We start from the raw sequence: 5,182 nt of genomic DNA, 5'->3' as shown, positions 1-5,182 counted from the left end.
ATTATGTTGGATTTGTTATTTTACACATTTCCCAAATAAGATGGATCAAGTCAAATGGATATATTTGAACAACTTGATTATCTGATTCCATGGATATCCTGGATAAATTTTAGAGAGAGAGAGAGCATAGAGATCTCCATGTATAAAGTCAGAGCAGACAGTGTTTCTGGTTTAGGCTCTAGCACCGATTTATTCTGTGACTCCGGGCAAACTCCTTCCACTCTCAGGGCTCAGTGCTCTCCTTCGTAAATTAAGCGACACAGTCTAGGTCGGTGGCTCTCCTCTTCTGCTCTGATAGCCCCTGAGTCCCTTGGAGGCCTAAGGATCTCCTTCCCCTGCCCTTTGTTCATCTGGAGCAGCTCGGCACATATCTGTTATGTATACATGCCAGTCCACTGTGGAAAATATGGTTTGGAAAAAAAAAGTTTGACAACTAAAATAGTTTTATGGTCCTTTGGCGTCTGTTTGAGCTGTACTTCCACCTCACTTTTGAAATATCCCTGTGAGGGATATGGGGTTTACCTGGGTGGAAAAGAGGCCTAGGCATGTATGAAAGGGGCAAATAGGATAAGAAATCTTCTCGTGTAACTTGCTGGGGTAGAGTAATGAGGGAATCTTTGACTGACTTATAGACCTTCGAGGGGAGGATCAACGTGGTCAAGGTAAAGTTTCCATCTGAGACGGGGTCTTTGGTTCTAAGCATTGGCAGGAGAGAGATGTTGAGTCATTAGAGCACTGAAGTGGAATTTAAAGTGCATTAAATATAGAGATGTATACGTATAGAGAGCTGGTCCTCCAGGGTATGAGCCAAGCTTTGATATAGTTATGTGTACGCAGGGATTGAATGGATCTAATATGAAAATTTCCAGAAAACGGGAGGCAAATGCGAGCACTCCATCACTGAGATGATCAGTCCTTGACTTCCCAAGTTGTAGGCACTGGTGTCTTCCATCAGTCCCATGCCCTGAGGAAATTCTGATCAAGACTTGGCAGGGCATTTGTAGGATCATCTCTTCTATTGAGTGGAGCCTAGAATTGGCCTTCTTGCTTTCAGCCCATTAGTCAGTGAGCCTGGTCGTCATTCACAGCCCCACGCGCACTCTGCATTGCTGATTTACCATTATTCCTGATACATGGATCCATTCCAAGCGGGTTTCTTGTTGTTATACTGACCCACTCAGTAGATTTTCTTTGACAGAAATTGCAGCCTCATTCAAGCTTGGGCTCACCACACTCACTTGGGCATCTCTGAAGGTCCTTTGGCGTTCCTCTTGGTGCAGTCAGGGCTCTTCTTTCCTAGGCCATCAGTCTGTACTGCTGAGGTCCCAGCATGTCTTGAGATAAGTCTGTCCAACTTATACCCATGAACCATGCTGAGATGCTCAGAAAGCAGCAAGGTTTTGGCTGGAACATTAAAGCTCTGCTTATTCTAGAATTCTGTACGCCTAGCCTCTTTCATGGGGCAGGATCAGCCATGTGGAGGGGTTACCGGGAACGCAGGACAGGGTTAGCCCTGGCAGGTTGTCCAGGACCCAGTTTAGTGGTTCCGGCAGCCTGTGGAGCCGCCTTGACCCCTGAGGGCTGCTGTGGTCACTGTAGCTGGGAGTGAATTTAACTTTCCCTTATTTATGTCCTTTTTAGTTCTTGACCGCACACATTGTAAAGCCATGCGGCCCTCTTCCTGTTAGTGTGTCCCTCATCTTGCCCCTGTCGTGGCTCTTTTCCAGGAACTCTTGATCTCTCTCCAAAGACCAGAAGGCATTTCCAGGAGCTGCAAGTTAATTTAGAGTATAATTGGCTTCAAAAATCCCCTGTGTCCCCTGGAGAAGGGTCTACCAGAATTCTAGCACCTTGGGGATACTGCCACGTCACCTTGCTTTCTCTCCTCTAAGGTCCTATGTCTGAAATCAAGTTTCACCAGAAAAGCCCATGACAAGTTAGTTGATTTCCCCAGAATGTGCCATAACAAATCTGTCTCTCTTAGGAGAGGTGGTGTGACTGCTTCATTATGTGTTCTGACCTTCAGAGGCACAGACCCCTCCGCCCTGTCACCCACCCCTGATCGTCCTTGCTTCCCTCCCATCCCTGTGGTTCTGCCAAGAGCTGAGAGGGAGAATATCTGAGCACACAGTGTCATCTCTGTGCATGAGTTTGTTTTGTTCTCCAGTGGAAGGTCCTCCAGGATAGACTTGACATCCCCTTTCCTATTCCATCTACTACTGTCTGGCTGAACTCAATGCTCAACACACACTTATGGTTGATTGAATGTGTGATAACACAAACCTGTGTGCTCCGGCAGAGATTAGACAGCACCCTCCCAGCCATTATTTCATCTGACTTTTCACAATGGCCGTGGAAATGAGGAAAGGTTGACTAGAAGGCTGAACTCAGCTGGGATGCTGAGATGGCTGGGTCTTTCTTTCTGTCTTCATGTAATCTGAGACCTCCTCCTCTCTGAGTGGCCTCTCCACCTGGTTTCTGCAAGTGTGCCTTCCAGCAGGTAACAAGATTTCTACAGGGCTCCTAAAAGTGCAAAAGTGGTTGTGAGGCATTCTGAAAGTTTAAGTTCAGAATTGGCACAGCATAACACCACATTCTATCCATTAAAGCAAGCCACAGACCAAGTCAGATTCAGTGCTGGGGGAGACTATATCAGGGCATGAATACTGGGCGCCTTCTTATCCTTGACGACTAGCTACTGTGATCTGTAAACATTGTCTTAGATACAGTGCTCTCAGTGCTGTGTTTCTCTCGTAATTTCCTAGTTAGTGAGAAGAATGGCCAGGTAATTAAAGCAGCAACATAAGGCTCTTCCTCCTGGGTAATCCTAGAGTTTGGAGGGAGGTACTAACACTTCTCAAGAAGATTCCCTTAAATCAAAGAGATGCTCTGAAGTCCTTCAGATGAAGATAAAGATGACCCTGGACGTGTGTTCCCTGTTAGCCTTAGTGAATAAGTAGGCCATGTTGCCCCTTGTAGACAGCATGTCTGAATGCACAGAGATGGGACAATGGCAAACGAGGATCTGCCTATGCCAGTTTTTATGGACCTCCCGTTAGTCCCAAAGCAATGACAGAGGTATAAAGTATATTATAAGAACAGGGGCATTTCAGTGAGAAAGACCTGGGTTTGGTTCCTTGTACTATCACTTAACATCTATGGGATGATAGTCCCTGCTACAGAGTAGGGATTTAATAAGCATTAGATTTTCTTTTAATCAGATAATTTTGTACATTAACTTAACAACTATTGAGAGACTACACAATAAGTCAGGTAATGTTCTAGTTGCCAAGAATATTTTTATTTGAAGCCTGGAGGATGCAGGGGATGAAGGAGAGGGAGAAGTAGAGGATTACTCATCTATCTATTTGTAGCTTCAGGAAGCCCGATAGATGGTGAAGTCATTTACTGTATTAGGGAATACAGCAGGAGGAGGCAGTTTTTCCCCTCTTGTAGAACTCCTTCTTGTTACTACACCATCTCTGAAGCTTTGGAGCTTTTCCTTTGAGCTCACATTTCTAGTATAGAAGTGTATAAGTCAGTCTTCACTGGGTGTAAGGCTCACATTACACATGAACAAAAATAAACCACTGTTTTTGGAAGTCACTGAGATTTTGGGGCTGTTACCATGGTCATACCCAGTGAAAGCTGACTAATACAGAAATTGGTACCAGAGTGGGGTGTTACCATAACAAAACAAAATGAAACAAAAACAACCAAATTATGTGGCACTGGCTCACAGTCAAGCAGTGGGCAGGGAGGAAATTATTATTGAAGTTGACAACAAAGTGACTCATGTCAGGCAGTGGCTAAACATTTGGTAAAACTATTTCCTGAGATAACCTGGAGGATAATAATTTACCTAATGAAGGTGTGGCTTTAGGTGAAGAGTTTGGCAAACAGAATGAGACCTGTGTACTTTTTTGTTCTTGGCGGCATGTGACAAGGTACTATAAGAAAGAGATGAGCTCAGAAGTAATTGTCCAGTTTTCAAGCAGGAATAAAAGGGAAAAGAGAGAATCCAGAACTTTCAGGACTTGTAGGATATAAGTGATTCTCATATGCAACCTGTAAAAGTTAAACTGAAAAATGTGTTGAGCAACAAAAGATAATTATATTAAGGCCCCAAGCAAAGTCCAAATTAAGGGTGTAACCTCCATATCCTTTGTTAAAATGTTTAAATGAATTAAGGTGATCCTGAGTAAATTATTTACATTGGTTCAGGGAAAGGAAACGAAGGGTTTGCTCTCTCATGAGAAAGCATGATAAGTTTGAAGCACCTCTAATTAATTCTAGAAAGAGAGGCATGTCTTCAAAAGAATTCTGGGTGTCGTTATTGGCACATAATGTTGGTTGGTGAATAGCCAATGATGGTTTTGAGAGACTTTTATTTCCAAAAGAGCCACCAGCATGAATTAAGAGACTGCAACTGTTAAAGACATAAACTAACTTTAAGGCCCCCAAATTTCTGCCACTCAGCTCCCAAGGACAGAAGATTCCTTAATGTTCTCTACAGATGTATCAAGAAGATAATGGAAAAGGAAGAAATTATCCAAGTATGAAGCCAAGAGCCATGGAGAGCAATGACTGCACCCAGGGAGAAGAAGACCTGGTATTTAATCAAAGAACATTCCTTACTTCAGCACATGGGTTTAACTGTATTTGCCCAGACATATTTCAGAATTGCTGTGGACAAGTGATCGCTTGATGCTTCTACGTTATTATTCTCCTTTACAAATGGGAGAATTCATTGCAGTTATCCTGGTTCTGTTCCACCAATGCACGTTGAATTTGGGGGAAGAAAAGTTAACTGTCTTTTGTTTTGTTTTGGTTCATGGGTCTCTCGATCAAGAGGAGCCACATTTGACCACCTTTAACCTAGAGACTATTATAAGAACCTGGGCTTTCCACTTATTGTCATATCCCATTAGACTTTTTGGGCTTTTCCTTTGAGGAGTGGTATATTTTGTGTGCAGAAGGGAGGGAAGCAAATATTTATGATCAAGATACTTATTGTGGAATACTGTATCTCTGTTCCCAACTTTTGATTCCTCCTTTCCAAGAAGATTATATATCCCTGCCTCTTATCATGTGATTTGAAGAGCTTCCCTATGGGATAAATATAGTTCTTTGCCCCATTTTCCACTTGGTCATGTAATTTCGCTGCTTAATGAAATGTGAG

Source organism: Phocoena phocoena, chromosome 8, assembly GCF_963924675.1.
Source record: "Phocoena phocoena chromosome 8, mPhoPho1.1, whole genome shotgun sequence".
NCBI lineage: Eukaryota > Metazoa > Chordata > Mammalia > Artiodactyla > Phocoenidae > Phocoena > Phocoena phocoena.
Note: the sequence above shows the minus strand (reverse complement) of the source record.